Genomic DNA, 16,096 nt, shown 5'->3' with positions numbered 1-16,096 from the left:
GAATGTAAACATCAGAAGGCTTAGAAGAACTCAAAAGAGCAGGGCAACAATGAAGGAGAAAGGTTATCTAAAGAAAACAAAAAAGTAAAAAAAAAATATTTGTGCATGGATGCTGTAACAATAAAGAAAATAAGAAAAAAAACAAAAAACAAAACAACAACCACAATGACATGGGTTGCTTTGCTCTCAATTTGTGGGATTTCTTTGAGCTTTTATCAGGTCTGCATGCTTGAAATATTTAATCGTACAATGGGAAAATCTGCTTTGTAGAAGATTAGTTTCTTAAATTGTCACTGTAATCCTGTCAAGGAAATTGTTGCTTCAAAGCAATTCAGAGAAAACAATTCAGAGCAAACACTTCTAATCATATTTAAAATACTTTTGAAGGAGGGAGGGATCCATATTGTGCACTCACAGTACACGAGCCCTCAGTTGCATCATTTATTCAGAATAAAATACATGAGTTGAAATTTTAGAAAGCAGAGCCAAAAAGGTAATGTTGGCGTCTTTTTAGAGATTTACCCACTTTAATAAGAGGCTTTGCATCATATGATGTTGCATATTCCAGTTCTTCTCTGCAATTCATGTCATTGTCTGTGCTTTACTTACCTCTGATGTAGGAAGGGGATTTTCCTTTTCTACTCTCTTCTTGTGAGACCTCTCTGGAGTACTGTGTCATCTCAACACAAGAAAGATGATGACCTGTTGGAATCAAGTCCTGAGGAGAGGGAAGAGAGAGGATGATTATGTGTCTGGAACACCTCCTTCTTCTATGGAGCCAGGCTGAGAGAGCTGGGTCGTTCAGCCTGGAGAAGAGGAGGCTCCAGGGAGACCTTAGAGCCCCTTCTAGTGCTTAAAGGGAGCCTGCAAGAAAGCTGGAGAGGGCATTCTCACAAGGGCATGTATTGGTAGGACATGGGAAAATGGCCTGATGATGGAGTAGGATAGGTGTAGATTATGTATTAGGGGAAAATCATCTACTGTGAGGGTGGTGAGGTCCTACTGGTTGATAGAGAGATTGTGGATGCCCCATCCATGGATGTATACAAAACCAGGCTGGATGGAGCTTTGAACAACCTGGTCTGGTGGAAACTGTTCCTGTCTGTGAAAGGTTTTTAACCTAGATGATATTTAACGTCCCTCCCAACCCAAAGCATGATAATGCTTCCATTGTATCAGTGGCAGTGAATATCACAGAATCATAGAATCACAGAATTTCTAGGTTGGAAGGGACCTTTAAGATCATCGAGTCCAACCCATGTTCTCACACCTCAACTAGGTCATGGCATATGTTGCAATTTGCAATCCCAAATAATGTGAGGCTGTTTATATAATAAAGGCACTGTATACAGTGGGTCCTCTGCATGTTCCATGCTCTTTTTTTGCAGAAAGAAGTTGACAGAAATTGGTGTGTCACAGGATCCCATTACAATCCTCTACTGCCGAATGCATGACTTTTAGTCTTTCAGTTGCCTTTATTCCATTTTCTCAACTACTAGATTTGTCCTTTTCCTAGAAAAATAAACTAGTTGATGTAAAGGGAAAAAAGGCATTAACAGGTTCTCCTAGCTGAAGTTCTTATAAATTATTTACTTTCTGCTCCCTTTCCTTCCTCAAATGAATAAATTGTAAGGAATGCAATGTGATAGCCATCAAATTGATACATGGCATGATCTAATGGATAAGGTGGCTGCACTGGACACATCTGCCACTTTCTCATGAGAACTCATTTTCTTACTGATTATTTCTTTTTTCTATGTTCTACAGGGCTCACTGAAGTAGAATTGATTTTAAAAAGTTCCAAAAAATGAAAGATATTGACATGGAGAATTTTGGGGTCTTTTTGCCTCTGATACATATATTTATCATGAGATTATCAGTGCTGATACAAGTCTCCTTCAGAACAGATACATACATTCTGATCCCAAGAGCAGTGCTGTTTCAATATGTAGAGTGGGTAAAGAAAGATGGTAGGAGATAATGAAACTAAAAGTAAGAATTTTTAAATTCACGCTATAAAGTATGACAGAGAAAAGGAGGAAGGACCTCAAAGCTCAAATGTCCGTGGTTGTTAATACTTGCAGGTTTACTAAACCACATGCTGTCTGTTATCAAGCATACATATATTTTGCCCTTGAGCTGCTGTTCTGAATGCAAGCAAAAGAAAATTAAAGGGTATTTATAATAAATACTTTATTTTCAGTGCAGTAGAGATACTTCATGTATTGAAATACAGCTGTGCAATTGCAGCTGAACATGTTTATTCTCTTTCAGAAAGCTTTAAAAAAATCTCAAGTGCTTTTTACACTTGAGGACAGTTCTGTGTTGCTTTTTGATATTGTAAGCTTTGACTACAGAAAATATTACAAATAGCAGAATCAAGAAATATCTGGTTTGTATTGAATAAACTAAACAGATTTATTAGCTCCATCTTTCATTGTTGGATGATTTTTCAAGGTGTGTTGCTGTCATAGGAGTTCCTCAAGTCTTTTCCAATTTGACAGTGTAATGTTTTCCAAAAATGGAACTGAGTTTAGAACCTTAAAAATGGATGCAGCTGCAGTCCATATGTGGTGTTTAAAAAACCTTTTCTCATCTGTACATCCAGGAGTGTGTATCTGAAATAGAGAAAAGGCAATAGTGCCCTTAGCATTTCTGACAGACCTGTCTTTTTTTGTCCCATAATATTCTTAAGAATACCAAATGCAGATGTAATAGATTTTATTTATTCCTCATAATTATCTCATGTACAAAGTCAGAGATCATATTTGATGTCTTAGCCATGTGGGAACCACATATGTACTATGAGTCATAAGAACTTTAAAAAGTCCATGGATTTCTCAGTTGTCTGTTCCATTTTATAGGTTCAGAACCTTGCTGACTGTGTTAAAATACACTTTTGTTAAATGAATCCATGGTACTGGCAAACTAGATCTGGAGCCTAAAATGAAGACTAAAATTTAATGGATACTTTCAACTTTATTTTATGTTGAATTTTAGCATTAGATTTGAATTATCTTATTACTGGTTTTCACTAGATAAATAATTTCATTGTTAGTGAATTTAATTTACTGCTATTTTATACTCTGCTTAAAGGCAAAATCAGTTTATATGCTAAACCATAAATAATTCTCCAAATGATATTGTCTTTACAAACATGGTGAAATCAAATGGTCTTGTTTTCCTTACATTCTGAATTTACTAGAAGAAAATTCCTGGCAAAAAAATCAAGATTTCTATTTTCACTGTTCTTTACTTAAAGGTCTAGCATGTTGAGTAGAAATTGCTGTTCATTGTTCAACAAAGATTCTCTTGTTGCTGTTGTGGAATCTGGTCCCCTAAAAAACCCCTTGCTGGCTTTTGTGTGAGTAATACAGATATTCTACCAATGTGCTGCAAACATATTTAGACGTTAGTAATTCACAGAGAGACTATTGTCTGTTACATTTAAAAAAAAAAAATTCTTCATTGGCAGGAAACTGATCAGACCGTGAAAAGGTTAATATAATTAATTTTCTCTATTTGGATGCTTACTCACAAACATATCTTTAAATGTGTGAATACATAGAACTATTTCATTTTGTGAAGGTTGTTCAATACTGTTTGTTGGGTTTGTTTTTCTTTAATTTACCTACTTTTGCCCCTATGCAAAATAAAGGAAGACAATTTGCTGCAGATCTGAGAGTCAAAACTGCAGGACAGGCTGATGGTGTACCTGAGGATGTCAGTGATGATATTTTTAGTGTTCTTCTAAATGGATGATGGATAAAGCATTTGCACTTACTTACAGTATCTGTTGTACTGAGAAGTCATCTCAGAAAGCTCTGCAGTGTGCAGCTTAGCACTTGCTTATTGGAAAATACACAAATAATATATCATATCTCTATTTTGTTCATTACTCTCTGACAGAGGCACAAAGTTCTTTTGTGAAATAGTTTCACAATTAATTGCCTTTTCAGAGAATCTAAAATAGAAGCTTATTATTTTATAATTTGACAAGACTAAACGCTGGCATTTTCTGGAATATGTTGTCACCTCTGCAACATTTTAGATCTCTTGTTTGAAGTATTAAATATGAATAGCTTTGATTGTATTTCAAAGTGTTTTTCGTTTTCCCAACAGTGTTGTGCATTTTAAATGAAGGATATTAGGTAAGCATATTATCCTGCATACATTACTGCTTGTCATACTCCAGTTAAATTCACTGTCTCTGTTTCCAAACACAGTCTGCTCTGTAGTGCTGCAATCAGGAGAAAATTGAAAGGCACAGTAGCTCCTAGCCTGATATAATTAACTTCCTGAAAGTTAGGCCTCTTTCAGCTTCACTGAATTCTGAGATAGAATGTTTGTCTCAAGTGTCAAAGAATAAGGAAAAAAGAAGCTACATATTACATCCTGTCAAAGTGTTGTGGAGTTTTTTTGACCTCGAAATGAAGCTCAAATACTCAGATCCATTCCATCTGTGTGATCTGATGTTCCCACAAAGTTTGACCAGATTAAGTTCAAAGACTTTTTTTTTTCTATAATGGGTAAAATAAATTGTTGAGGTCACATGTAGGGTTTTAATATTCTTCAGATATTACTACCTCCCAGTGTTGCTGTAGAAAACTGTTCTTCCTGAGTTATCCTAGCAATATTTGGAAAACTAAAGTTTTGCTAGAACAACTGCTTTTGCTCTTGGTGCTTCTCTGGGCATATCTATGAAATAAGGGTTTGTGGTCTGTGGTCTGTTCCATGCACAGTTTATGCACCATAGAATAATATTTTCTTACACCAATAACACATTCATGCTGAAGGCATACTGGGACTTGTCTAGTCTCTCAGTGATGAATATGCATTCTGTGGTTGGCAGAATTTTCTGTTATCAGCAGGACAAAGTATTTGGGTGCCTACAGTAAAATTCATATTCCAGATACAGTAATACAAGTAAAGGAACTTTATAATAAAAGTATATAAGATTAATACAATTATAAAACAATAAATGTAGTAGTGATATAGAAGTATTTCACAGACACACGATTATCTGCTTTGCATTATTTATTGCCAAGGCAGGACTCATCCCTAAGGAGCTTTTGGTATCTTAGCATTTGCAAAAACTGGCACAATGACAGCTCTGCTACTATATGGTATTCTGTCACTTGTTTTTGGTTTTTTTTCCAGAGAGATTTAATTATAATCCAGAAATTTGAATTTCTGTGGGTGGAAACTTGGCAGGTGGAATATTATTGCAGGACTCTTCCAATTTTTGAAAACATTACTTTAGAAACATTTGTTGAATTGTGGAACCATTATCTTAGTGTGGGTTATTTAAATGCAATTTTATTCAAGACTTTTTAAAATTAAGGAACAGTACTTAAAATGTGTCCTATGTCACTGAAATTGGTGCAAAAGTAGTGAGGGAGCAAAGTTTGTTGGTTTTACATAGAGTGGGATTGCCCATTAAGAGCTGACTCTACTGTAAGACTTCAGGAAAATAATACAAAGATTTGTTTCTATGTGTTGATCAAATCAATGATTAGGCCTAATTTATAATTCTTACAATCTGGTGCCTTCAGTGCTTTAAGGTAAGGAAGATTTTTTTTTTTTACCAGAAAAGTAATTTTTTTGTCTGGTTGTCTGGCCACAGGGTTCATTGCTGTAGTGAAATAACCAATGAAGAAATGAAAGGTCTGTCCTTTTGCTGACAGATCTTCCATGGGCTTCCCAGAAGTCTTCACCTAAATATTTATGACCTGAACCCATATTCAGTATTACAATGCCTTCAGTAAGGATTTTAGATTGAGACTCCAGTGTGTTTCCAGCACAGTTTTTTGAGACATACCATTGCTGCAATCCCTGGAAATAGTGTCGGTGGTATGCTAGCTTGGTGATTATCTACGACCTCGGCCAATACCAGTGACATGTCTTATTAAAAATAATCCTTTTGATTCCATTCTTTGTAAGTGTTTCCATTGAGAGTTGCCCATTAAAATATGAAAGAACTTCAACATTTGAATTAATGAAGCTAAGTCCTTGTATCCAGGCTGCATAGTTTTGCAAAAGCAGTTTCCAGAATCTTTGATTCATTAAGGACCTTTAAAATGTTACTTACTACCACAGTTCAATCTGAATGTTTCAGAGGCACATGAATTTGTATTAAGACTCAGCTTAAACACTTCAAACAGCTTTTCCTACTTGTCTGTGAAAAGAAATCCAACATAGATTTCAACCTAGGAAACAAAAAAATAGACAACAAAAATTTTCGACTTTACTTCAGCTAAATTCTTTGCACTCCAGATTGAATCATGATTAGGGGATAATAATCTACTGCTGTTCTGTAGTGACTTAGTTTTTAGAAGATGTGACATTTCCCTGGTAGTGTCACAAGGTATTTCGAGTGAGTGGATTTGATGTTCTATATGGCACAGAAACCCACTCATACACTACCTCACGTGTATGTGTGTAAACCACACTGTTTTATTTTTAATGATATATTAAAAGATCCTTAATGTAAAAAAAAAAAAAAAAAAAACCAAAAAAAAACCCCCCAAAAAAAAACAACAACAAAAAAAAAAAAAAAACCCCAAAAAATAAACCCCAACAACAAAAAGCTTAAGACTGTTTTCTAAAACCTTCTCACATTTCTTGAGTTTGTTCACTAGGCCATGACAAGCTGAGTACGAGAACTGCTTATCATTCCATTCTCAAAACATTTGTTGCTACTGAAACTTGTCTATGGGGGAGAGAAAAAACAAACAACAACAACAAAAAAGATCCTTCAGGCTGACACAAATACTCCATTCCTGCTGCAGACTTAGTACTACTGATCAACACCACCACCTTGGACTTAAAAAGAACAGACTGTTGTGTTCTGTATAATTTCTGGGGCAACTGACTTTTATAATTCTATTGTCTCTTTTAAAAACCTAAAAGCCTAAAAAAGATCTTTGTAGATGTTTACTTTTCAGTTCACTTAACTTTTTAAGTTAGATGTTACAAACAGGCCAATCCGACAGTAACTGCAGCATATAGGAGAAGGCTGAAGGATAGTCTTTATTTTTTTTCTAATACACCTTACCATCATCATAAGTAGCATTTGATTCGGCTAGACAATAGGGAAAATGCCTTTCTCCTCACCTAGTCAAAAATATTCATAGTTTCAGTTTGCTGAGTATTTTAAGGTCTGAATTTAAAGGCCCAGTTGCCTTCAGGTTTTGCACAGAAGGAATTTGAAGCATTTTGAATTTCTCAGAAGCAGAGTATTCATATAATGGATAAAACTGTCATGGATGGGAACAGAGGAAGAAACACAGGTCAGAGCATTAAAATATATATATTTTTCTGAGAAATTTATAGAAATATTGGACAAAAACAATCCAGAAACACTTTTAACTTTAAAAACCCTTGCAATACTCAATTTTCAATTACTTTAAAATGCAATTCTCCAGCTTATTTATACACAATTCATTCCCTTCCCACTTTTCACAGTAACCCCTAAAGTGTTTTTCTTTTATCTGCAGATACACTGGCATTTTTTTAGTTCTTTACAAATTATATATGATTTATTTATATATATATATGAATTTTTTATTTCTCTATTCTGCTGTCTAAAAAGAGGGTGCCAGATTAACAGTCTGAGCTACCCAGCTGCTGAGGCAGCTCAACTCGAGGTCCAGGGACCCGGTTATGTCACATATCTGGTGAGAGAAGACATTAGTGTGGGGCTTTTGAATCATTTGAATCCCCTAAAGGTGGGGATTCTACAAGTCAAATGCATTCCCTTTTTAACTACATGGTCCTTTTCTGGAGATCCAAACACTCAGCTTTTAAACCCTTTTAAGTGCTTAAAAATTATATTAAGATACCCAGCCATATTAAGACTTTGCTATATAATTTACAGATTCAGATTATATGATTTTTTACTTCATAATCTTGAAGTAAAAAATCCAAGGGTGAATTTGGTGCCACCTTCAGAAGAGCACTCCATAGAGAATAGGGTAGGTTTCACATTCCATTTATAAAATGAAACTTGACCTGAAAAGATATGATGTTATTTTCAAGTGATATGGGAATTGACCTTAGTAATAGAAGTGTAGTTTAGTTTGTGTTGAACCTACTTTTCCTCTAAGTAGATATATTTTAATGCTATGAAGACTGTCTGGGATGTGTTTTAGTAGTCCTTTAATGCACACTGCAGATGTTGATGAAACCCAAGAAGGTTTCCTTGGCATTTGAGGTGTAGACATACATTCTTCCAAAATATACTCTGGTGGATCCTAATGCTGTAGTATAAGACATAAACAGATATGTGCATTTTAATGTCTTACCATACAAATGTGAATTTAAGGTAAAGAAACATCTGTTAAATTGGGAATTTTGAATTTTTATTTCTACTCCATCCTTACTTTTTGAATCTACTCTCAGTAAACTTAAGAATGGAACAAGGCTGCCATGTTTTAGTAGTAATACTCAGAAGTTGCCAAACATTTGGGGGGGAAAAAAAAAACAAACCAACAATTCAGGATGTATTCACATCTCTGTTAAGAATTTATATCCCATAAAAATTATGAACTTTTTTCAGTCAAAAAAAACAAGCAACAGACTAAAAAAAAAAAAAAAAAAAAAAAAAGCTGAAACAAAAAATGATGAAGGTGAATAATATTTAATATGTATGTGCAGTGAATTCAATTTCTAGTACATCATTAAGGTATAGTGAAGTAGCTGTGGGATGTGGGATTTATCAGAAAGTACTTCAGACAGAAGCAATGTACAGGCAAAATAGAAGGTTATGATAAGCCCTCACTACTGAAAATAGCATAAAGCCTTGGCATTATTTTGCCTACCAGGCAGAAAAATAATGCTTGTTTGGATGTCTAGTTCTAAAGGCAGATACATCCTTTCCTCTACAGGAAATTATATAGTTAAACAAGTGTAGCATCCTTTACAGAGTCAAAACTTTCATAGGTTGTTAAGATCTGGTTATTACAATCATTAAGAAGATGCTTCTGCCCAAATTCAAGTGCAAAGGAGACCACATGCCAAAGCAAATAGTATAGATTGTATTTATCAGTAAATGTGAAGTAGATAGAGATAGATAGCAATAGAAAAAGAGGCAGTGAGGGGGGAGAGAAAGAGAGTGACAGAGACAGATTACGTAGAAAATATCACTGTTCCATGGATCCTGATGGTATCCTGTTGATCCTTTTCTGGTCTTTTCTGTGGTGAGATTCTCAAAAAACTCTGTTAAGAATTTATATCCCATGAAAATACTATGGACTTTTTTCAGTCAAAAAAGCAAGCAACAGACTCAAAACAGAAAAGGAAAAAAAAATTAGGAAGCTGGATAATATTTAATGTGTATGTGCAGTGAATTCAATTTCTAGTACATCATTAAGGTACAATGAAGTAGTTCAATGGATTAATGTATTTTCAGGCCAGGTGGGAATGCCCAGGTGCCTCCCCTAGGGGGGCAAGTTTGACAGTGTTTCTTGCAACAGACTCTGGGTCTATTGCATCACTTTGCATCACATCCAGTCTTCTGGTGCAAGGCCTCAGGAATGAGTCTGGGGAATGCTTTGGGGTATTTGATGGTTTATGACACCTCCTCAGCTGCCTCTCCTATGAATGTCCCATGTATGTGGCCTTCCTGGAGTGGTGAATTTTACAACTGGGCCAGTTTGTGTAAGGGAGGATGGGTGTTCACTGCCTCTGACCAGAGATTATGCCACACCCCCAAAACTCTCCCCCTTCCCCCTTGGCTGTGGGGAGTCTGTGCAAACTTGGCCTCAGCAGATGAGCCTGTGGATTATGGCCTCCCCTACCATGAACCCAGCCACAGCTGATTTTCAGGGCTGCTTCTGGGGTTGGCTTTCTTGTGAATACATTCTTCTCCCTCAGCCTTGTTCACTTCTCCCTAGCTCTGAGATAATTGGGCAATAGCATTGCCTTTCCTTTATCTCAAGTTCCTGCATAATGGCTAACTCACAGTCCAAAATTCCAATCAGGAGGCATATTCAGGGAGGAATGGCTTTTGGTCATTGCAGCTTCTTGATACAGTTCTGCCATAATAGGCCAAAAGTCCTTCATAACAATGTTCAAGCCACGAACCATAATATTTTAGTCGCTCACTCAGGTTATTGTTCTATAGAAAATAAGAGAGAAAGATCAGTGAGACTCTATTAGTGTGTTCAGGTATGAATGAAATACTGTAAAGATATTGTTATACATTAACTTAAAAAATGATTCTCGTACAAATATTTTGTGCAAGCTTTGGACTTCAAACTGGAGTGGGTTCCTATCCAAGAGAAGAGATCCTGATTTCTTGCAGTTACTGAGACAGTATGCAACTGGCTTGGACTCATCACAGTCATCAAAACAGGCCTCTTACTTGCAAACAGAGTTCTCAGTACTGACAGGAGCACAAGGCCAAAAGCTGGCTTTCAGGAACATATGCTTCCATCAAAGAAAAGTAAGCCATCGGGAAATCTCGGGTTTTCTCTGGTTGAGATGATCCCGAGGTATGTTGAAAGTCTTTTTCCCAACCCAGCCATCGAAGAAAGAGTCAAGAAGTCTTCGGTTCATGTTCTCAAGTTTGTTTATTATATTTTATCTAAAACATTTTCTGTCTGGCCTGCCAAGGTCTGTTCTGCAGGTCGGTCTAAGGCACACTCTCTGCCTCTCGTGCTGGTGCTGTCTTTTATACTAAAATCTACGTATACTATGTTTACAATAATGTTCCAATACCTATCACCTGTTAGACAGTGACTTTCTACTGTAAACCAATCTGTGAGTGCCAACATCATCCTGAACATGGATGCCAGTGAGAAGAAAGAAGGAGGACAGGGCACGCCCAAATCCCTCCATCTTAGAACCCCTGACCTCCATGTACAGAATTCCAAACCCCCCGTACAAGGTTCAAAACCCCCCTGTACAGTGCTCCAAAATTTTTCCCTTTACCCTGTTATTACTACTACTATGCTATCTAAACTTTTGTAACTTTTAATTTTTCATGCAAAAGTGGTAACTTGTTCCATGGGTCAAACTCAAAGCCACAGGGGTCTTTGGCTACGTGCCAGGGTCTCCAACCCCCCTGCCAGGCCTTCAAAGCCCCCTGTCTGGGGCTCGGATCATTCAGGACCATCAGGGGGACGTCCTGGCTTCTGACAGGGAAACTCATGCTATTTGAAATTAGATTTTGGACTTTTCAAGGCAATGATCATTGCTTCTTGTGCACATGTTCAGAGCATAGGAAAATATGCTTGTACTCTTTGAAGTCTTCAGATGCCAGGGGCTTACTAGAAAATGCTAATACTAATAACGGCCGATTAAACATTTGTATTATAATGTTGTATCACCATGCATGTTAGTATTGCATGTACAATATCTTTACACAGCTAGTGGATTATCTGTCAGAAAGATATCACTCTGTGCCCAGGAGAGCCTCGTCTGTTGTAGTAACTTCCAAAAAATTCAAACTCTCTTTGGTTCCTTGTTTCCTTCCACCTTTTTTCCCCCCCTCCCTTTGGTTTGGTTTGTTTTGGGTTTTGTTTTTGAGGTTTTTTGTTTGTTTTTTTCTTTGGTTTTTTTTTTTGGCTGTTTCATGTTGGTGGGTTGTTTCTTGTGGAAATTAAAATGCTGGCTAGCTAGATATTTCTTTTCCACTGATTGATGAGAACTGTGATATGTAGATGGTTTCTGGAGGGGGAGAGGGCTTTTGTGGAGAAGGGATGAATTTGCTTTCTTCTGAAGCACTTTGATATTGCCAATTAGTAGCTGTGAGGGAAGTTTGTCTTCAAGAGGCATTGGAACAAACAGTTGAAATTTATAATTATATTCTTCAAAGCCTCATAATAGGTAACACTAATTTGTTAGAACTCATATGGTGAATGAAATAAACCTCTTTCATAGTCTCCTCTCTGAATGAATATTGAATAGGACATATATTCAGATACCATATTTGAGACAACTTCAGGATGGGAGGGATGGCATAAAAACTTGAGGTTTTTACACTTGGTTATTTTCAGCCACTTAATACCTCAAGTTTTAAGATCCTGCTTTCAAGAAGGAGATTGGCACAGTAGTTTGCTGCTAAAAGATTTTCAAATGATTATGTAAATGTGAATATTTATAATTCCTGAGCTTTTAACACTACAGATTTGATAATACTCAGATTCCAAAATATCATTTTATTGTTATAGTTTCATGTTTAGTAAGCTAAGATAATATTGGTTTTTGGTTTTTTTTGTTTTTTTAAAGGGTTACATTTTGGCTCTGTTAGACAAAATAATTAGAATATTAAAATGAATTACTCTGGCGTATATTGGAGATTTAGCAGTGAAACTTTATTTTAATTTGGTTGCCTATTTGAAAACTACTGATTTTTTAAAACTCAGAATTTGAAATTTTCTCAATTTCTTTTGCTTGGAGAAGCTGTTGAGAAATTACAAAAAAACAAGTGAACATGTTAGTTCTGACAGATGATGTTTGCCAAAGTGAATGCAATATTCAAGATGGATTTTGCTGGGGCACTGGAATATATATACTGAAAATCTATATATGGTCCCTAAGTGTGACATCCTCAAAAGCAGTTTGAAGGACACAAGTAAAGATGTGCTGTGCCAAAACCAGCTCAGGACCGTTAGCTAAAAACTAAAAACCTGCAGATTTCACTTACAAATATGGAAAAGGTTTTCACAAATATAGAAAAAAACATATGGAAAAACAAAGGTCTTTGTTCTGGGTCTTCAGAAGTGTCCAAAAGCAGAAGATTAAGAAAACATATCAGTAGGGAAAGCACATAATTATTTGTTTCTTTTCCCATAATCTGACAGGCTCTAACAGTTGCAACTCACAGACTTTCTGATCCACCACTTGTTTCTGGTGCTTAATAAGCTTCAGTGAATGTCTCTTCCGTGAACTTCTTAGTAACTCTTTGAATTCAAGTCAGTTATAGCATCTGCAGCCTTGTTAACAACAGGTTCCACAGCTTTGCTAACTCCTGGGTGAAGGGAACACATCCCTTCTGCATGTGCATCTGCCACGTGCTGGCTTTATCCCAGGCCTCTCCAGCTTCTTTTAGTGGATCAGTGTTATTTGATATCTTCATTAATGGCACACACAAAGGGATTGAGCGCACCCTCAGCAGATTTGCGGGTGACCTGAGGCTGAGTGGTGCAGTTGACACACCTGAAGATCAGGATGCCATCCAGGAAAACCTGCACAAGCCTGAGAAGTGGGACAATGGGAATCTCATGAAATTTACCAAGTCCAAGTGCGAAGTGCTGCAGCTGTGTTGGGGTAATCCCTCATGTTAATCCAGTCTGGGGATGAAAAAATCAAGAGCAGCCCTGCAGAGAAGGACTTGGGGGTGCTGGTGGGTAAGAGGCTGGACATGAGCCAGCTGTGTGCATTTGAAGCCAAGAAAAACAAATATGTCCTGGTCTGCACCCAAAGGGCTGTGGCCAGCAGGCCAAGGGAGGTGGTGCTGCCCCTCTGCTGTGCTCAGGTGAGACCCCACTGCAGGGCTGCATCCAGCTCTGGGGTCCCAGCACAGGAAGGACATGGATCTGTTGGAGAGAGTCCAAAGATAGCCACCAAGATGATCAGAGAGCTGGAGCACCTCTCCCACAATGAAAGGATAAGAGAATTGTTCGGCTTGAAAAGAGGAGGCTTTGGGATGACCTAATTTTAGCCTTCCAGTGCCTGAGGGGAGCCTGCAGAAAAGCTGGAGAGGGCCTTTTCACAGGGGCATGTACTGATAGGACAAGGGGGGAATGGCCTTAAGCTGAAATAGGCTAGATTAACATTAGATATTAGGAAAAAAACACTGTGAGGCACTGGAACAGGTTTTCCAGAGAAGTTATAGAGGGTCCACCGCTGCAAGTGTTCAGGGCCAAGTTTAATGGAGTTTTAAGCAACCTGGCCTAGTGAAGGGTATCCTTGTCCACAGCAGAGGGATCAGAGCTAGATGATCTTCAAGGTCGTTTATTTCTTGTTGGAGGAATACTTGTCCCTTGTGCTGGTTGCTGGATTCTAGTCTTTCACAGTACTAAGTTATCCACTCTTCTCTTTCCATTAAGTGAGTCTGACCATGCTCTCTTCATGGATGTGAAACCACATGGACATTAAAGGTGATCTTAAGATTGTACTTAGCTGTGTAGAGAAATGTCATTTAAGAGTCTGAAGCATATATAATCTCATAGCTGTCTAAATAGAAGTATATTCAGCAATTTTTTATTTAGCTGAGGTAGCTATCGACCATTCAATTTTGAAAATTATGAGCTTTGATTATAAACATTATAGTAATTTAAAAGAGGACTTAATTAACATAAGGTAGATTACTGCAAAAGATTTGCTTCCCATGCATTTAAATGTATGAGTTTTAAATTATTTACAGTCTACTCAAAATCAAGTTACTTTTCACTGGAACTCTTGTGATACAGTTTTCCTGAAATGTCAGTGAACCAAGAAATGTGGGAACAAAAACACATATTTGAATGAATAGCAAGCTATTATTAAAAAAACCCCTACATTTCAAAATGCATAATTGATTACTGATACCTTCTCAATTTATTTTAGGTTAACTTGAAATAATTAAAAGCAAATAAACATGATTTTAAAATAGGAAACAAATTTGGTTCTGCTGTAGTGTTCTTTATATAATCTATTTATGCACTTTTAATGATTTATGCTCTTTTAATCATTTTTATGCATTCTACATTTTTTTTCTGATTTGTTGTTGCACAAATTTGTATTCTTTTGACTGAGACTGAAAAGTAATAAGTATGAAGTCCATATTAAATATTTGTATTCGTGTTTCTACAAACTTTATTTAGAACTACAGCACATGACAGTCCAGTAAAGAGCCCATCTTCCTGAAACCAGATCAACCACTTTTCTGGGTAACCCCCCCCCAGTTTACCTACTGGGCACGACAGTTTGTGGTGTGGAATATCCCTTCGCTCCTCCCTTGACCTGATGCCCACACTGCTTGGGATGCAACCCAGGACACAATTGGCTTTCTGGGTCACCTGTCCCAGCTGTGTTCCCTCCCAGTTTCTTTTGCTGACCTTCTCCCTGGCAGAGCATGAGGCAAAAAGAAAAGTCTTTGGCTTAGGATAAACGTGACTTAGCAAAAAACGAGACATCAATGTGTTATCAACACCATTCTCATTCCTAATCCAAAACACAGCACTGTAACAGCTACTAAAGAGAAATTAATTAACTCTGCCCAGCGGAAACCAGGACACTGTCATAGCAGAACTCCCTCTAGAATTATACTTATGTGCAGGTTGTTCAAGTGCTGTAGACTCATAGAAGGATTTGGGTTGGCAGGAATCTTTAAAGGTTATCTAGTTCCCACCAGGGATATCTCTAAGTAAACCATGTGCCTCAGAGCCCTGTCCAGTCTGACCTTGAATATTTCCAGGGATGGGGCATCCATCACATAACCTGTTTCAGTGTTTTACCACCATAACTGTAAAAGAAAATCTTCCTTAAATGTAGTGTAAATGTTCTCTCTTTGGTTTAAACTTACTACCCCTTATCCTATTGCTATAGACCATATGAAAATATCTGCCCTCATATAAAAGAGCTTTAAACTAGAAATACCACAATACTCAAGAAAATTAATACAACTGCTGTAAATACTTCAGATTTTGCACAAAAGTTGTTTCCGTTCCAGGAGAAATGGAAATCTCAAGGTGACATTTGTCCCCAGATCATTACATGTGTCTTTCTATAGGGCTTAAATAATTTAGTAGGAGTAAACCAGCAACATTTCCTAGAACTTTCATGAAAAATTTCCTGACATTGACAATAGCAGAAAATTTTGAAAGCAGTAATGAACTCCAGAAAACCAGTTGTTTATTTTGTAAGTATCTTTGAATAAAGGCTCATTTAGTCCTCATTGATTTAATAGTGTGTGACACTAAACAAAACTGGCATTACTCATAAAATTTTTGCATATTTTTGGTTTAAATTCCAGCATTCAAGGGCTGATTAATGTCAGGCAGTTGCCTGAGCAAGCCTACACTCTACAGTAAATAACACTTTTTAATTAGTCCTGATGTGGATTGGAGACTGAATATCTGATTAACATTCACAGCAGCAGTTGAGT

The 16,096-nt window shown here is 37.0% G+C and overlaps 1 protein-coding gene across 7 annotated transcripts in view; it reads left to right on the top strand.

Annotated features, from left to right (window-relative positions):
• The window catches only part of DMD (dystrophin), a 1,147,932-nt gene that overhangs the window by 338,116 nt on the left and 793,720 nt on the right, over nucleotides 1–16,096 (top strand). The gene's annotated exons all lie outside the window — the stretch shown is intronic.

This window comes from Onychostruthus taczanowskii, unplaced genomic scaffold, assembly GCF_017590055.1.
Source record: "Onychostruthus taczanowskii isolate IOZ18803 unplaced genomic scaffold, ASM1759005v1 scaffold17, whole genome shotgun sequence".
In the NCBI taxonomy this organism is placed as follows: domain Eukaryota; kingdom Metazoa; phylum Chordata; class Aves; order Passeriformes; family Passeridae; genus Onychostruthus; species Onychostruthus taczanowskii.
The sequence above is the reverse complement of the archived record's forward strand: the minus strand, read 5'-3'. Positions and strand labels throughout refer to the sequence as shown.